The sequence below is a fragment of the Pseudopodoces humilis genome, chromosome 24 (assembly GCF_049639895.1).
Source record: "Pseudopodoces humilis isolate 2021_Gansu_Grassland_sample_001 chromosome 24, ASM4963989v1, whole genome shotgun sequence".
NCBI classification, from domain to species: domain Eukaryota; kingdom Metazoa; phylum Chordata; class Aves; order Passeriformes; family Paridae; genus Pseudopodoces; species Pseudopodoces humilis.
In genome coordinates, this window is record NC_142223.1 from 6737481 (window position 1) to 6756438 (window position 18958).

Genomic DNA, 18958 nt, shown 5'->3' on the forward strand with positions numbered 1-18958 from the left:
GTAAACTCACACACCAGCAGAGCAGGGGAGAAAAACAAAACTAACAGGAAAAAAAGCAAGAAAAAAGGAAAAGGGAATACAGCAGGAGTTTTATCCCACTACTCTTGGACAGATTTTTGTTGTTGGGGTGAGATTTTACTAAAGACACTCACTCCAACTTTGAAAATTCAGATCCTGCTGGGTTTACCTCCAGACTTTTCCAAGCAACCACCACACACAGAGCCAAAACACAGATCTCTCCCTGCAGTAGTGCACAGACACACACAAAACCTCTTCCCTGTAACATGAATGCCCCAGCCAGTAAAAATGTTCATTTTCCTCCTCTGTTCTGTGCCAACCCTGCTGGTGCCCAGTGGTGCTGAAGGGGTCCCAATGCCGCTTCTGAAATGCTCAGGGGACAGGTCTGGGACCATCCTGGGAAGAAGATTTGCTTAAAATCTTAAAAAGCTCTCAGGAGTGTCTCTGGTGATTTATGTGCCTCTTATCAGCTGTCTCCCTTATCTCCTTCCCTGGCGTTTGGAGTTTGTGACACAAGCAGAGCCCTGGAACGCTGTGGCCAGCTCTGGTCAGTGTGAGGAACGCTTTCACAGCCCACAGCCATTAATTGCACACGCAATTAAAGCGTGTTTGTTGCCTCTGAAGTGCTCTGTGCCCATGGTGGCAGGGGCAGCCGTGCTCCATCAGCCCCCTGAGCTGGGAGCTCACAGCTCCAGGTGTTTCCCATGACAGGCAGTGACCTTTCCTTCCCCCTGCTGCTGACCCAACCTGAGCTCAGCAAAGCCAGCAGGAGATCTCACATTTCTGAGGCACACCTCATCTCCCAGGCTGGCAGAGCCCCTGCACACCTCATCTCCCAGGCTGGCAGTGCCCCTGCACACCTCATCTCCCAGGCTGGCAGTGCCCCTGCACATCTCATCTCCCAGGCTGGCAGTGCCCCTGCACATCCCACCCACTCCAGCACAGCCCTGCCCAGGACAGTGGCACCATTCCCAAATCCACATCAAGGGCTGCGTGACACACGAGATGTGCAGGCTCACAGCTCAGATCCTAAATCCCTCTCTTCAACACAGCCCTGATGCTACACAACTCGAAGAACAGGGGAAGAGTGGCAAAGCAAGATTTCACAGGGCAAAAACACCCCTGTATTTATCGAGAGAAAAGTGACAGGTTATTTGGTGCGTTTTCACAGTCACATTTTCAAGAGGAAATTGCCAGGGAAGTATCAGGCAGCCACGAGGATTTTTAAGGATAGGCATGGTAAAGAGCCAAGACAGCAAAGTAACATTTCCCTTTGTGTTATTCTAATGGGCACAGGGAGGACAAGCAGAACAACCTTCTGTTTTTGTGGGAGGTCAAAAATTCAGTGAGGACTGAGAGCGAAATTCTACAAGAGTCAGCCCTGACCACAGAGCAGACTGAAGGGCTGGGGATGAGATTTGGAGTGATTTATCAGCTCCTACCTCCTCCCAGAATGGATGGATGGGCAATTTATGCACCACATCCACAACAGCGATGTGACAGCACCTGCTTTTGGACAGTTTTACACACAGGCTCCCATAAAAGTAATGTCATCCCAAATAAGCCGCATTTTCTCTCCACACTGGTTCAAGACCAGCAACATAAAATCAATACAGTTTCAAAAAGTTTCTGCACTGCCAAAATTAGCAGATAAATTAGCTACACTTTCTATTCCTGTTCGGTGAGGAAGGCAGGAGGAGCAGGGGCTGCCTGCACACTCACTGTGACAGGTCTGGTCACCACCCCAGCCCTCTTTACCTGGCTGTGACACACAGGGCAGCCTCTCCCAAACCCCTTCCACCTCCCACCACACCCGAGGAGCTCCGGGGGCTTTGGAGGTGCCCCAGAAGCAGCGGCCAGGCTGCAGAGGCAGGAGCAGAGCCCAGCCCTGCAGGTCCCAGCTCACAGCTCCGAGCTCCTCCTGTCACCTCCAAACTGCTTTCATGGCCTCTACAGTCACAACACATGGCAGCAAACACACAGTAAATATGAAGCCGTGTATTTACCCTTCTCTGAAGTCATTCAGGCTTAATGTAAATGATTACCACAATACAGGGCTGAGTAATGTAGAGCAGTCATCCCATCACAGCATTAGAAACCAGAACTTTAAAAAATGGCCATATAATGTCAGATAACTCCCTCCTATGATGTAGGATAACTCCCCTGTTAGGGGAGAACAGGCCCACGGGACCTGCAGGAGCTGCTGTTAAAACAAGAACCATTATCTGGGGATCCTGAAGTCATTTGGAGCCATGAAAACATCTGCATTATGAGGTTGCTTAACAACATTTAAAACAGGAGGGGAAAAAAAAAACAAAACCATTGAGCAAAAACTTGTTGTTTTACACAACAGCTTATTTTGAACAGATACAGACTTTGAGAAGCAACAAGGGTAAACCCTGAAAACAAGCATATGGGTTTCCTGACAGGCAATAAAAGACAAAGGCTGTATAGTATTGTTACTAAAATAGGTGAAATAAAAACATTCCAAAGTGCTGTAAATTCAGATCTGAGAAATACCAACAAGGAAATCAAAGCATGAAGAGAAATTCCTGGCACACAGTAACAGCCAAGCTAATGGCAACAGGAAAGAATCCTTGCATGGAACAGAACCACGTGGCCTGATTATCAAAGTCACCAGAACATCACACCCTTTGCTGCCTCCAGCTCACTTATTTGAAGACAGAAATGAATTCTGCACAATACTGACCACATTCACTTGTGTGTGCTTATAGAACGAGCCCATTGCTGCTTTGTGACTGGAACTCATCTCCAACTCTCCTCTCAACTGATTCCAGTTTCCATTCTAAATTTTATTTTGGTGCCTCCATCTCTGGAACACGTCTACAAACATCTACCAAACTGTCCCTCCCTGCATGCTTTTAGCTGAGCTTTTCTCCACTGGATGTTTCATTTTTAAATGGTTGAACACTCAGCTGTCCCCTCGCAATCCTTTCATCCTCCAGAAAGCTTCAAACTATAGTTATTACATCACCCAAAAGAGAACTAGATCAGGTTATTTTTGGAAAACCCCTTTGAGCAGGAAAGGCAAAACCTCTGCTCTTCAGCCACATGAGCAGTTTTATTTAACTCCAGACACACTTGTGCATCCGAGCTTCTCAAAAGGGAAGAGGAACTGCAGGGTGGGCTCCCACCCTGAGCTGCCTGACCAGACATTCCCAGGCAAACGTGCCTATAATTAAAGCAATTTCTCTCTAAAGAAAGCAGCATCCTGAGACTTGGAGACTATCTGTAAGACTAACTAAAGCTGTGCCACTTAAGTGCTCCATAAAATTCCCTAAGAGTGGAAACAAAGGAATCCTGCTCCTTCAAAGGCTGGAGGATGGTACAAGGTTATCAGGATCAGCAAGACATATTAAGAGGACATTTTTTTCTTGTCCACTGTTTTAAAACACTTTATGCATAAGCATGAAGACAGATGATATTTCTGTCTGGAGAAACTGCCTTTAATTTCAGACATTGGTCTCATTTTCTCTGAGGAGCGGCTTATTTTGGTTAATGACAGAGCAGACGTCAGAGTTTCCTTGGCTGTTGTAATCAGGAGATTAAATGTGCTTATTCATGTGTGAAATGTGGGCCTGAGCCCTGGCTGCAGCCTGTTCCTCACCGCCTCAGAATGCTTAACAACCGACATGGATTCAATTACACCTCGCTTCCTTTATTGCACTCACAGAAAACACTAATAAATAGCCAGCATTTAAAGCAGTAAAACCTCGCTGCTGCAAGGGTGACCTTTGATCTTTAATCTCCGGCTGCCCGAGCAGTTTCTGCCACGAGGAGCAGGAAAATGATTTGAAAAGCAAACGGGCACAAGAAAGAATAAGCACAGAGCTGTGGGACAGAGGTGTGCTGTAAAAGTGACTGAGTGTGCAGCAGCCCCACGCAAGGAAGAGCTCCCGATCCCTCTGGGCTCCTCTGAAGGCCTCACGTGTCCCAAGGGATTTGCAGAGAGGGTCTGTGTTTCAGGGATCATATGAGCTCTTGCATGACCTTAAGTGAGAGAAACCAAAGCTGTCAATGTCAGCCTTTGACTTCCAACATATTCGCACCCCCCGAGCGCAGCTCGGTGTCTCTCACATCGCAGTGCCCGAGGTGAGCTTCCCAAAGAGCCCTGACACTGCCCACAGACCTCACTGCCATCCCCTGGCTCCTCACCAAGCCTGCTTCACTTTTCTGCAAGTCAGAGATTTTCCTTCTCAAAAAGAGAACACGGTTTCAAAGACAACTGATAAATTCACCCTCTTTGCAGCCGTGTCACTGCTCCTGGGCAACAACCCGCTGAGTTCCTGAGTAGATTTTAAGCACTGGTTTTTTTTAAAAAAAGGATCAGCTCTCAGCTGTCACACGTTGGGTGTTTCAATTCTATAAAATGATGTTAAAACAGCAACATCTCTGCTACAGGAGTGACCCCATCAGCGCCCAGCTACCCACTGCTAATGAGCCCATTAGAAAGGGGCTTCACCGCTGGCCCCATCTTCCATGAGAAGAAGGGATAAAAAAAATATTAAAAATGCTCCGAGTGATTAATCTGCTTCTAATCTACACCAAGAGGAAATACTTTTAACACTGCATGAAATAACTTCTGGCTGTGGTCACGCTTCAGACATTAACATCATTTCTGCTGGCAGGGCTCTCAGCAGAGGCTCTGAACTGGAGTGTGACTCTGGCAGGCTCTGCTGTGGCAGCACGAGCTGGATCCCTGAATTTGGGTCTGATCTTGTAAGCTGCTGAGAACAAGGCTGCAGAGTAAGACCTTAAGCCACTGAGCACAGAATAACCAATGCAAATAACCACTAAGCTACACATGAAATGTGGCGGCCTCCTTCACGCTGCGGTACCACCACACCTCGTCACTTGCCACCAGCATAATCCAGGACGTGGCAGAGGTACCATGGCAGCAGTTTGGGTTTCTGGCCTTGTACACACAAAATAAAATTGGGAAAAAATAAAAATAAAAAGGAAAACCTTCCTACCTTTCATAATGACACACTAATACTCCATGACATGCAAATGAAGATAACACGAGCCACGTCTCATACTGAAAACACCTTCCAAATGGAGGTTATTTTCCTGAAATGGAGCAATATGAAACTCTTGACTCTATTTTCAAGGTGAAGCTTTAAGGTTAGACACCACTAACAGCTCTGAAACAACATTAAATGTTTAATACAGCAACCTGCAGTCCATAGTGGACGAGACACCAGCCTAAGCAGAGCACCATAAACTGTTCAGAGCAGTGTTTGATCCATCCCTGACCAAGGAAAGTCTTTATTCCCTTCTTTATTCCCACAATAACAAACTGGGGTTACCATATCTCCTTGTTCTTTCAAATGAAAACCTGTGATCCCTCAGCAACCAAAGACAGCAAAACAAATTACATGATTTATTAGGGATCTGATGCACTGAAGTTTTCCTTGTAAAAGCTCAGCTTTGAAGACTCTTGACTGTGAAGTTTCCATCATTTACTGCACGTGAGCATTCAGCAGCTGAACAAGCAGCAGTGAGAAGGATGTCCTGTCAGGCAGTGTTTTCTGAAACACTAACCTAATCAGGAGCTGACTTAAGAGCTACTTTTCAAAATACTACACAGAAAAACTCACTAGGTGCCAGTTGCCCAAGCAACTGGGACCTAATTAAATCCAGCCAGCACTTGAGGGATTAGGCTGTTTTCTCCTGCCGCCCTCCAGCCTCTCCCCTGAGATAACACACACAGCTATGCTGAGATTTATTACTTGCTGACTGCTTCTCACATATGCTGATCTGGCCTTTGAATCAGAATGAACTTGGCTAGAAGTGACATTTCAAAACTGTTTGCAAAGTTATGTACTATTTTTTATTCAAAACATGAAATAAAAAGTAATGTAGAGCATCTTAGTATCTAATGGTACTGATAAGAGCAAGGAAAAAGGAACTCTTAGAAGGGTATTTCTCAAGCTCACAGCCCAATAGTCAAGTGAGAAACTTTTCATTATTTCCCACTAATGCTGTGTGTATTATTTCTTTGTCCACTGCTGCCCAGCCAGGGACAACTCCACACATGCTGCTCAGAGTTTTAAAAAAACCCTCCCATAACAGTCTTTTTAGAGAGGGGACAAAAAAACCCCCACCAAACCAAAACCTCCAGAAAACAACACATCAAAGCAAAAACCCCAAACAAAACAAAAACCACAGCAAGAGTTCTAAGAAAAAAATATCCCTATATAAATCTAGACAAAAAAAAAAACCAACCCTAACATAACCACTATCTTCCTCACACATTATGCTCCAAAACAGAAATAAACTGAAGTTGTCACAAGCACTGTTTAGGCTGGAAGAGGCAGGAAAAGTTTCAATCCTCTCCTAAAGATAACCACGAGGAAGTTTTTATTATTTATTTTATTCCTCATCTCTCCAGGGCTGAAGCATTTGTTTATCTGCCCAACAAGAACAGGTAGAACACTTTAAACTCTCCCATGAGAGCCACAGCAACTCCACCCATCTGCACATCCCAGTGAGGTTCCAGAGAGAGGAAAAAGCCCTCAGAATTTTATTAACCTGACACACAGTGCTTATAATTCATCGCCAGAACTCTCTGCACTTAAACTGGGATGTGCACTGAGCAAAGATTTCCCTGTCAGGAACTGTGTCATGCTCCTGAAATCCTAAACCACTGTGAACTCCCCCACGAGTGAACAGAACAAGAGTTATATTTACCTTGGGCATCTCAGATGCCACAAGCAAGCCCTCAGAAGAGAAGAACCCAGCCAAAAGCATGGATTCAATCAAGTTTTGTGCCAAAACAGAACTTTATACAGCAGTGTTTGTTAAAAAAAGCCAAAGTCTAAAGTTCAGCATGTACATGTTTAGCTGCATTCTCATTTATATTGCTGACTCCATGCCCTAAAAATCCACAGGAACTGCTTTTACCACCTCCAAGGAGGTTGTACATCCTCCTTGGGCAAACACAGCCCCTGACTCTGGGTACCAGTGGACAAACCCAACGTGGCACACGAGGTCCCAACTCTCATAAATTCCAGTGGAACTACCAACCCCAAGGTAAATCAGGCCTGGTTCGATTTAAATTCCCAGCTATATAAATTTTTCACATTATTGTAGTCACCAACTACAATCATTCAAACCACAGATCTCATTTGCACAGAGACTAAAACCTAATTTATTTTTTTTTAATCTTAAAAACGTCACGGGAGCACTTGGTCAGGTGCTGCTTGAGTTACCAGCAGAGCATCTGTTTTTTTTGACTGTTTTTTTCCACACCCCACCTTTGCTCCTGTCAGGGCAGCACAGAAACACCAAGAGATGAAGCTGTAAAAGCCCTGCTCAGCTGCAGCTCCTCCATCCCTGAATCCCTTGGGTTTGACCCAGAACAAACCTCACTCCCTCAGCAACTCCTTCCAGAGCAGACAACAGAGCCAAGGTGAAACTGCCAAGATCTGAAAAACCTCCCTGAAACCCCAACAAACAGATGGCATCATTTGGGTTTTAAATGCTGCTTAGCATTTCCAGCTGCAAGTGGCAAATACCAAACATGCTCTGAATGTGCAAATGATGAGATCAACACAAAGGGGACAATGCAATTTCTGCTAAAGACAGGCAGCCAGAATGTTCAAACAGCCTGCACCCCATTTTCATACACTAGTCATAATTACTTTATTGCACTGGGAAAGGGCAATTGCTTTCCCAACAATCTGATAACCTTGGGCTGCTCTTAACTCTTTAATACCAGTTTTAACTACAAGCCTGGGCTGGGGCTCCAGTTTTAAGCCAGTTACAGCAGTCTGATATTAAACACAGGGGGAAAACGAGTTCTGTCTCACGTACTCTCACGCATCAGCACACAAGACACCAAAGAATATTCAATTCTTAAGCAGGAATTGCCATATATATATATAAAAAAATCCATTCCCAGCTCTGATCTCGAAGGAATAGCTTTATTAGCAGGAAATGGAAATCTGATTTTTGGCTTCTTTGTTAGATTTCAATAGGAAATGGAGCAAATACAGTGTGTTTTGACTGCTTGGAAGAATAAATTCTGTAGGGATCTGTTACTATGTCAAACTCGGGAAAAAAAGTCCCCAACCTTAAGTGCTTGAATTGTATTGACTCATATCACGGCTCAGTCATTTGCACGCTGCCTCGTGATCCCACTGCTCACTGGGGCTGCTCATCAGGCACTGAGCGAATCCAGGCAACTTCTCAACAGCAAAAACCACAAGTAACTGAGTTCCCAGCTTCAATTTGTGCCTGGGTTAAAAGCCTGCTGTGGGCAAGAACAGAAATGCAGTCAACTTCCCACAGCAAGGACAGAACGCTTTAGACTGCAAATGCTGCTGGAACACTTACTGCCTATTAGCAAAATTTCAGTTTTATTTCAAAAAAACAAGTAATTTCCATCTCTACAAATAAGCAAATTCACAAAGGAAACACTGCCAAAACCAAGGCGTTTTTTCTTGCTAGTCTCAAGAAAATTTAAATCAGCACTTAGGACAAAATATATTTCATGTACAAAATTGGTGTTACAGAAGCAGCAGTTATCTACACCAAAATTGGCTGCTTTCAGAAAAAGATTTACCTAATCACAGCTTTTTGCAGTCAGCTCATTTAAAAAAAGGGAAAAATAAGGAATGAAAAACCTGCACGTATCAAACTTTTAGGCCCCGATACTAACACATTCCAGATTTGTTATTTCACGCTATATTGTGATCTTATGAAAATGAAAGTGATATCCATTCACAGAAGACTAATTAAACAAAGTTTCCTTTCAAAATTTGCCATTCTTTCCCAAGAGGAGAGCACAGCTACATTGTTAATGCTGAATTTACAGCCTCCACTTCTTCTGTACTTCTGCTAACGATAGAAAATGCCTGAATTCCAAACGCACCAATTACACAAAAAAACATTATGAGAAAATCTACACATCACAATCAAATCCTATCTATTCCACTAGTAAAACATTTATCCAATTACCAAGCCCTTTTCTTGGATAAACTTGCCACACATGTTTCCTAGGGAAGGACAGCTTGTTTTAATCATTTACATTTTTCAACACTATTTGTTCTCACTTGGTATCCAAAGGTCAGAACTCAAACCACTACCCCAGGCAAACTCTGGAATAAATACTATTTTTGTCCAGTCTTCTGGAAAGAGTTGCACTTCTGCTAAGAAAGCTGAAGTATAAAAACCAGATTTCCCTCTGACTCATTTCAAGGTGCCTGACATTATTTTTCATGAAGTTGTCTGATAGTGTGTATTTTATGGCTGCTCTTTATTTATGTGGGAGTGTTACATCATTAAATGCTTTTCCAGTCTCTGGTAATGGAGAAATTTGTCCTGTGTTCTGAAACACTGGAGAATCAGCCAAACAAGGTGCAAGGCTAAGCAAGGTCCAGTTGACAGAGTTTGAATTATGTCAGCTGTGATCCCAGCTCTCCTTCCCCAGCCCCCCTTCCTTATTAATACATATTAATAAAGATTTGCCTGTTAGGGGCTGGTGATTACTGCAGGTAAAGGCCTCATCAGGGTGCCTGCTGTTCAGGACTACCATGGTTTAGAAACCATTTCTCATTTTATTTACTTTAAACCACAAAATACAACTACTCATTGCTCTCATGTGTCATTTGCCGAGTCTGGCACTTTAAATACACAAGGTTCAAGCGAGAATAAAAGTTATTTTAAAGCAGGAATAGGTATCTTGGCCAAAGCATTACAGCTCACAGAAACTAATAAAGCTGCTCTTGTTGAGGCTGTCCCAGGCATGAGGCACCCCCAGGAAAGCAGCAGAGCTACCCCAGCAGCACAGGCACATGGAATTTCTGCTGCCAGTGCCTGGGAAATGCTGCTGCTCCTGTCCCATTCCCTGATTCAGCCCAGCGAGCCCCATCCCCAGCCACATCCCACCCCTGGGAGCCAGCTCCCAGCTCAGCTCCTGCCTGGACATCCCTGCACAGCACAGCTGGCATTTGTGGAACAGGGACCAGTCCCAGGCAGGCTCTGGATGCTCTGGGGGAGCAGCGGCCGCCTGCAGCAGCCCCGGGCAGCACCTTCTGACCCACAGGAGTGCACAAAAGTGGTCTTTACTCCGAAGTTTGCCTGGGCTATCCGAGTTCTGACCCTTGGATACAAAACCGAACCCTAAGCCTGACTCTGTCAGAGCCCAGCCTAATGCCCCAAAGACACAGCCTTCATCTGGAAATCACCTGGCCAAAACTCCACAGCCTCAGCACCCTGTGCCTGTTCCTGTGCCCTGCCTTCACTGCTGCTTCTCCTACTGGTCCCTGGCTCTCAGGTGAAATATCCTGCTAGCCACACGGACCCACAAGCTACAGAAATGCTGCTCTGCTTTAATACTCTGTGTGTGCCTCTAACCCAACACAGCCGTGCCAGCAGAACCTCTCTCAGGCATCTCCTGAACAGAAGCCCCAGAACAAGGCACAATTAACATGGGCACACTGACCCAACAACACTCAGAGCCGGCTCTAGAAAGCTACAGAGCCATTAAAGAATTCAATAATGAGAAATGGAGAGATTACAGCACAAACCCTCTCCAGCCAAGACAAGGAGGTTTAGGATTAGTTCAGTGATAAACAGCTCATCTCCATCCCCACACACAAAAATCAAACCAGGCTCTGGGCAGTGAGCTGTTAACCACTCACCAGGAGACAAAGCCCCATCTTTGTCACCTTTACACAAACAAAAGTAAACACAAAAGGCTTTGAGAGGAACATCAAGGGACTCTCTACAACCTGTAGTAAAACCTCGAAGACAGGCGATGCTTTCTGACAGAACAGCTGTACACATCATTATGTTAATTAAAATTTAAGTCTCATCTACTTAGCATACAAGCAATTCACTGAACCTTAGTGACAAAAGGAAGGAACCATTTCCTCAAAGGGCCATAATCACACACATCTGGAACAAGTTGCCTGCTTGCACCGAAGGCCACAGCAGCAAGGAGATAGAGAAGTATTCAAGAAACAGTCCTGGCTATTTTAAGCAAAACAAAGCACTATCAACCCTAAAGCACACACAAAGGAAGTGGTGGGATAGATTACGTCAGCTCTCGCCTCAATTCATAAATCCTAACCACAAAACAAGACAAATTCTCAACTGCCTCCCTCTGGAATCCTGTTTAAAGCCAATACACGCACTTTAGGTCTTAAAATACGCTCTCGAACAACACTCGCTGATGCATCACTTTCAAACAGCAACCAGGGGGTGAAAAAAAATGGTGTAATCCAAGTGAATTCTATCGTGCTGCCAGATCAAATAACATTTCGAGAAGTGCCTGCCAAGCACCCAGCCTGCCAGAGCACAATGAGCACTCAAGTGCTTGGGACTTAAAACCACCTTTCACTGGTCCCAGAGATCTTTATAAAATAGTTTAAACACTACCAAATTACAGGGTTGGAAAAACAAATAAAAGCTTTGAAATGCTGCTCCTGCACCATTCTCAGCTTGCTGTCAGGATCTCAAACGTGTCTGCTGATAGTCACTGGGCACGAGGATGCAGAAACTGCCTGCAAGAACAAAAACTGAGAGAAATGTGGAGTCGCTCGCACGTCTGGAAATAATTGCCTGCAGATTAACAGCTTTCCATGGGAATATGCTGTCTGTGGGGTTCGAAATCTAGCTGACTTTAAACCGAGTTCCCAGAAGAAACCTATCTGAGGAGCATCTGAAATTACACTCAAACTACTGGGTTTCTATTCGCCGCTTTCTTCTATTTCGTGCCCAACATTAATGTTAAGTTTAAAACAACAAAGGAGGAAATGGAGTGGCCTTGTCAAGCGCCATTTCCACTCCCCGACAATTAAAGCAGCCCCATATGGCTGTGAGGAGCCATCCAGCCACACAATGCCCCATGCAGGGCAAAGCCACATGGACTCAGACGAGCTTAAAACCAATTGCAAAACAAAGCAGAGCCGGTTTCTTCCTCAGGAAACAAAGTGGCCGAGCAGGTCTCCTGTCACTATCTTTAAACACCAGTAAACATCGTTAAAAAAGTTCCCCCACACACTGTCCCAATTAGCGCTTCAAAGGCATTCCATTGTACCAAGCGTAATGAAAAAGTACTTTCTTCCAGGATAAGGAAAACGCAATCCTTATCTCATTTGCTTTTAAAAAACAGAATTAAACACAGCAGTCTGATTACCCGAACTGTTTATATATAGAACAGGGAGGTAAAGCATTTGCTATGGAGAGAAATAGGAAAAAAATAACAACCAACTGAAAAAAAACCCCAAAACCCCAACCCTGCAGCCTTTAGAGCATTCGGAACTTCCCAGGTCAGTAACAACCTACCCACGCCTCACCTACCGAGTCGATCCAACTTTTTCTGAAAAAAAAAAAACAAAAAACTGGAGCAACGCAAAGCGGAAAAGAGAATTAAGCCAAGCCTTTCCTCCATCCAGGCAGTTGTCGTTGGCCAGGTAACAATTAGTCAACTTGCAGAGCAGCCTTAATTCTCCGGATGGGAACGAAGGCGGCTCGCAGCGGCTGGGCCAGCCCGCGGCTCCGGGGGCTGGGGGCACTCCCGGCGGAGCGAGCCCCGCGCCCTGCCCCGCTCCGGAGCCCGGCAGGACGAGGAGGAGGACGAGGAGGAGGAGGGCTCCGGGAAGGGCAGGCACGGAGGAAGCGGGGCCGGCAGGCGCAGCTGGTGAACAAAAGGAGGCCCCTCCGCCGCCGCCGAGCAGCTGCGGCCGGAGCGGAGCGGAGCGTCCCGGGCCCGCCGCCCCCCGCCCGGCCCCACGCACCGGCCCCGGCCCCGGCCCGCTCCGGCTCTGCCCGCGGCCCCGCTCCGCCTCCTCGCTCGGCGCCGCCGGAACCGGGAGCCCCGTGATTGATGGCAGCGCGGTCAGCGGGAAATCGCAGCTGCGAGCGGCGCAGCGCCGAGCCCGAGCATCCCCCGGGCCCCGGTGCCACCGAGCACGGGGTGGGAACGCATCCCGGCCCCGGGGAACGCAGATGGGCACTGGGGAACACATCCCGGCCCTGGGGAACACATCCCGGCCCTGGGGAACACATCCCGGCCCTGGGGAACACATCCCGGCCCTGGGGAACACATCCCGGCCCTGGGGAACACATCCCGGCCCTGGGGAACACAGATGGGCCCTGGGGAACACAGATGGGCACTGGGGAACACAGATGGGCACTGGGGAACACATCCCGGCCCTGGGGCAGAGCCCTCCACACCTTCAGCCCCAGCACGGGTGACAGGCACTGCCCGGCCAGGCCCACGCTCCGAGACACCTCACACAGCGAATTGGCTGCTCTGTGCTCAATTAGTGAGCCATTTTGTTCAAAATCTTCCCTACGATGCCTTCCTTCCCCCCATTAGGAGCAGAAATTCATCTGCTCAGCCAAATGTGTTCCTTTTAACTGTATTTAATTGGATTTTTTATAAAGAATGAATATTTATCTTACTGTGCATCTCCACACAAACCTGTAACTCATCTCCAAGTGTCTGGTGTTGTTCCTCAACACCACAACCGTAACCTTTCAGATGTCAGTACCGACTTCATTTCAGAGCAAAGCTCTGCTATTTCCCTTGCAGAATAACATGCAAAACAAGTCATCTATGTAATCCATTACCTTGGGGCAACACACACTTTATCCCTGCCGAGCAAATCCATTTCCTAGTCACACAGTAATGTTTTACCTATAAAATAAATATGGGAGTACACCACCTCCGAGCTAGTTATACATAGCCAAGGGAAAAAAATAAAAAAAAAATTGGGAAAAAAATGATAATCATTAAGGTTCACAGACCCGGTTAATTAGAGCAACACCCTCAAGTACTGCCTGCCAACTTCATCTTTCCAGAGGCTGCTAATTATTTGTAGTTGTGTATCTTCCCGCAATTTAGCCATGCCCATTTCTACCATTTTCATAGCAGAGCCCAGGAGTCCTTCAGCAGACAAAGATCTAAGTTTGAAATTTATTCTGTACTTTCTAGAAATAGCTCCCTAAAACCACCCACCCAGCCGGAGCAGCTGATTAATTCCAAGGCGCCCTCGCCGCGTCGCAGGGCTGCTGTGATCGATACAAATCGAGGGCGGTGCAGGCACGAGCTGCACTCCTGCAATATTCATGGTCCAACAGCTCCTGAACCAGAGCCTGTCTTCACCAGACCTGGTGCAAAACAAGCTTTGGAACCAAGAAGCCGTGTGATAGCTCCAAACCTGCCAGAGCTGAAATTCAATCCTCGAGTCAGCACAAAGCGACCACATCGCGTTCATCCTCACTCCTCAATTTTCTAATCAAATGTGGCCCAACACCTGGCACATGGTAGAAGGAAACTGGCTGCTCCAGAGTGTATTTAAATCAGCATTTACTCCTAATGACTTCCAAAAGAGCTTTCCAGCAGGAATTTAATTCAGACCAGGTTTCATCATTTGAAAAATAACCCTGTTTGATGGTTCTTGTTCAAAAACACCTTATTCCTCTAGGGCAGGTGACGCAGCCAGTTTGGACCACAAATCCCTCAGGTCAGTAAACACTGGAAAAATGCACTCAGGTGGTAATAATAATAATAATAATAATAATAATAATAATAATAATAATAATAATTTTAAAATGCGTGGATTTCTTTGTATCCCATTAGGATGGAAGTTGTTCAAACAGTGCAGAGCAGCATCTGGCAGTCTGAGCACAGCAACAGAACTGGAGACTATTCTTGAATCTCAGACACTGTCTTGCAAATCCAACACAAACCAACTTCCGAATTCAGCAGTGTGGGAGATGGCAGAGAAATCATCTCGAGTCCCATCTGTTTGTACACAGCATTCTGGAGATCCTTGAATGAGCAGAACAGCCACAGCACTCAATCACCGACATCAGAGACAACTCAACTTTCACTAATTGGCTTTCCTAGGAGATATGGAGATCTGCCCCCATTTCAGAGACTAAAATAAAAAACATGCACAGAGTACGGCCTCAAGCTCCATTTTGCAATAGGGACTTTTTATCTTGGCTTTTGAAAATGGACTATAAAAGATCTTTTCTTGGTCATGAAATACACCTTTGCTAGCCACAGCATTATAAAATTACAGCAGCATTTCTTTTTGTATCTCTTCTGCAAGCTGGATATCTGAAAAAGGGGGGGAAATGTGAGTTACACATTCACAAAGCTCATCAAGACCAGGCAAAATCTACTTCCACACGGGTCAGGAAAACCCACTGGAAAGAGGAGACCTCAAGTGGAGATTCCCTGAATGGACAGGGTTGGAACCACTGCCCAGAGACCCCTCTCTACACCCCGTGGTGTTTGGTCCAGAGTGCATCAGTCCTCTGGTGCTGCACAATGAAACAAAGCTCGACTCCACCGCCTGCAAAATCCATCCCAGCTTTCTTGGCAGGCTCCATTTATCAAAACAAGCCTGTCATGTCGAGTACCATTAACAGATAATGAACTGAGACAAGGGATGCAGTTACAAGCAAAGCACTCCGCATGCTACAGGCCTGAGCACACAGCCAAGGGAGCTGATATTTACTATAAACATCATAATTAAATAGAACACCTAGCTGAAGAAACATTAAGGTCATGACAATAAACAACAGAAGCTGGAAATCTGAAGAAATAAGGCTTTGACTCGCTGTCAGTAATTCCTGACACTGCTCAAAGGCATGTGCACATCCAGCCCTGCACACCTTCTCTTCTCGCAGCTAAAATCTGGGAAGCACCTGTTAACTCGCAGCTTTGGGCTTTCAGCGCTTCCCCCGAATCCTGTAACACTTTGTATCCTGTACCCACGCACTTCAGCTCATGAAAGATTGAGCGCTGAGAAGTGACAGACAGTGTATCTTCAAAGGGCTGGAAAATGTGCTGCTTTCCAGACACACGACTCATAACAAACGCGAATAATTCATAACTTCGCACGAGTCCGACCCTATTGGAAGAATATTAAACACAGATGCACAAATTGGAGGAATATTAAATAAAGATGTAATCCCTCCAAGACACAAGACCTATCAATCAGCAGCATTCCCCACTTCTGACAGAACGAGCCATCGAGCACACATAAACATTCCACCCGCTGCAAAAACCGCTCCAAAGGAGCAATTCCGGCTCTCCCAGGTATCCAAACACTCGGAACACAAACGAACCGTAAACAGGCTTAATGAGATTATACAGACTAAACGGGTACAGTAAATTGTTTTTCTTCAAGAGATGCTCACGACAAAGAGGTGCCACCAACACTTGGAAGCGGCTCCCCCTGACCCCGAGCTCACCACGAGTCAGATTCTAAAGCAGGCTGGACAACACCGGTGGCTCGCACAGACTGAACACAAAGATGCCTTAAACTCTCTAAAGAGCACACAGACATGAACATGACAAGTGTTCCCCAAAAGCCAATCCAACACAACTTCCCAGTTTAGGTGGGCAGGGAATCTAACACTGACCCCCTGCTAAGCTGGACCTGTTTTTAGAACGGGACTTAACAGCGTCTTCAGAGGGGCACAAAAATCACGCTCTGCCCTCGGGTCTGGCCTTGGGCAGGGGGGAAGAGGAAGGGAGCAGGATCATGGAGAACAAACCAACAGCTTAATGTTGTGGCAACAGTGTTTTCCTTGTGTGTCATCAGTTGTGGTGCTCATCACGTTCCCCAGTCTCTGTCAGTGGTGTAACCCCAGCCAAAACCCCCACGGTTCCTCCAGTGAAACAAAAACCTGACAAGAGGCAGCTTCAAGTCAAAATGAGCTGGAGAATTCCAGGGGCCAGCGGTGACCTGGAGATGTCTCAGCACAGGAGAGGAATCGCTGGCTGAGCTGCCAGCAGGAAAGGTCACCCCCCTGTGCTCCCAGCAGCAGCACTGAGTGTCTGTAACCCATCTCTGATTGTTTGCACTTGGACATCAAAGCACCCCGGCTCTATCTAAACACAAAACCTTTGGTCAGGTGAGAGGTGAGGCTCTGTTCCTGTGTAAATAATGCACAAACAGTGAGAGGAACCCATGCCCAGCTCCTGACAAGACACTGCTGTCTACACATAAATTCCTTCAAATGCACTGGCAGCAGAAGTCGTGCCTGTGCTTGCAGCTCTGCGAGCACCCACAGGAAACGTGCAGCACCCCAGCGCTGCTCTGCTCCGCTGTTACACCAGGGTGCTCCTCCACACTGCTGAGAGAGGAAACTCGGCTGTTCCTGCCCCAACACAGGCCAAAAGCCACTTGGTGCTGCAGTCCCAGCCTAGGGAGGCTGTAAGGTCTGCACACAGCCGACAGCCACGGCCACTTCTGCTGCACCACATTTGCACACGCAGCAGTTCTTCCAGACCAGCGCGCCAAGGGTTATTTTCATTTCCAGTGTAACTGCTGGAATTGGGATGAGCCATCTCCTTGCCTCTCTCAAATCCCCAGAAGGAACCTGTGTCCTGTACAGACCATGGACTTTAAGAAGCTTGGCTTTTTTAGCTGGGTGAGATTTTGTTTTGTTGGGGCGAGGTTTCCCTGTTAAACTGAATTACCAACACTATCACACATTTTATGGCTCAAGAACTGTGACTCCTTTCCTGCACTTACGTGGTGCTCCGGATATTCCAGGTGACCTCTGGCCAAGCTCCAGGTCCTCACAGGTCACTGTTAAACCCCACTCAGAACAGTCTGAGGAACCTCAGCCTCTTCTTAACGACCCCTGGGCCCAAGAACTGCAGGCAGTGCCCTTCTGTAACTGTCACCAGCAACTGCCACCAACTGTCCCTGTGCCAGCGCTGTGGGGTCACAACTCTGCCTCTGCGGCACCGCAGCGACAACGCCTCCCACAGAAAGCCCATTTCTGACCCCTGTGCTCCTCACTGCAGCTCAGAGCCACTGCTTGGCAAAGCTGCCCCGGATTGTCCTCAGCCCTGAGCCCGTGGCACAGCCCAGAGCTGCCAGGGGCCAGGGACAGCATCCCTTGGAATGGGGCAGGCACTCCAAGGATACCTGGGGCTGCTTCACTGCGTGCTGGGGAGCAATCCCTGGGCTGGCTGCACAGGACCCTGACTGCACATCACCCTGGCTGCACATCACCCTGGCTGCACATCACCCTCACTGCACATCACCCTCACTGCACATCACCCTCACTGCACAGGACCCTGACTGCACATCACCCTGACTGCACATCACCCTCACTGCACATCACCCTCACTGCACATCACCCTCACTGCACATCACCCTGACTGCACATCCCCCTGACTGCACAGGACCCTGACTGCACATCACCCTGGCTGCACATCACCCTGGCTGCACATCACCCTGGCTGCACATCACCCTGGCTGCACATCACCCTGGCTGCACAGCACCCTGGCTGCACAGCACCCTGGCTGCACAGCACCCTGACTGCACATCACCCTCACTGCACAGCACCCTGGCTGCACAGCACCCTGGCTGCACATCACCCTGGCTGCACAGCACCCTGACTGCACATCACCCTCACTGCACATCACCCTCGCTGCACATCACCCTCGCTGCACATCACCCTCGCTGCACATCACCCTCGCTGCACAGGACCCTGACTGCACATCACCCTGACTGCACATCACCCTGACTGCACATCACCCTGACTGCACATCACCCTGACTGCACATCCCCCTGACTGCACATCACCCTGGCTGCACATCACCCTGGCTGCACATCACCCTGGCTGCACAGGACCCTGGCTGCACAGGACCCTGGCTGCACAGGACCCTGGCTGCACATCACCCTGGCTGCACATCACCCTGACTGCACATCACCCTGGCTGCACAGCACCCTGACTGCACATCCCCCTGACTGCACATCACCCTGACTGCACATCCCCCTGACTGCACATCACCCTGACTGCACATCACCCTGGCTGCACATCACCCTGACTGCACATCACCCTGACTGCACATCACCCTGGCTGCACATCACCCTGACTGCACATCACCCTGGCTGCACATCACCCTGACTGCACAGCACCC

At 47.5% G+C, this 18958-nt stretch overlaps 1 protein-coding gene across 4 annotated transcripts in view; it reads right to left on the minus strand.

Annotated features, from left to right (window-relative positions):
• RERE (arginine-glutamic acid dipeptide repeats) overlaps positions 1-18958 on the minus strand; it is a 173415-nt gene that overhangs the window by 121421 nt on the left and 33036 nt on the right. Inside the window, exon 1 of one of the 4 annotated variants that reach the window (XM_088066412.1) lies at positions 12352-12715. The exons of 1 other annotated variant lie outside the window; for it this stretch is intronic. The gene's annotated coding sequence lies outside the window, so the exon portion shown is untranslated. Of the gene's footprint in view, positions 1-12347; positions 12716-18958 lie in introns of those variants that run through there. 2 more of the 4 variants (XM_088066414.1, XM_014259168.2) reach the window with 2 other exon arrangements.